This window comes from Phytophthora parasitica (genome assembly GCF_000247585.1).
Source record: "Phytophthora parasitica INRA-310 unplaced genomic scaffold supercont2.11, whole genome shotgun sequence".
NCBI classification, from domain to species: domain Eukaryota; phylum Oomycota; class Peronosporomycetes; order Peronosporales; family Peronosporaceae; genus Phytophthora; species Phytophthora nicotianae.
The window spans coordinates 1,452,408-1,452,694 of NW_008648997.1; positions in this window are offsets into that span (position 1 = coordinate 1,452,408).

Consider the following 287-nt stretch of genomic DNA (forward strand, 5'->3'; position numbering starts at 1 on the left):
CTGACGAGACTTCACGGGATGCAGAATCAGCGGCTGGAGGAGATGACTCTTGACCTCGGGAAGTTCTCGGGGAAGAAGTCGTCGGAACACCAGCAATAGAGCCCTAGACAGCAGCAGATGCCTGAGAAGCGTCGGTCGGTGGTGGGATATCTTCATCATCGGCGGTATCGCCAGAAGGGAAGTTGAACGAAGGTTCATTATCTCCATTAGCTCCATCGTCATCGTGAGAACCATTGCTGGCGCCCAGTACACGACACAATAGGTTATCCGGAAGGTTAATAAAAAAA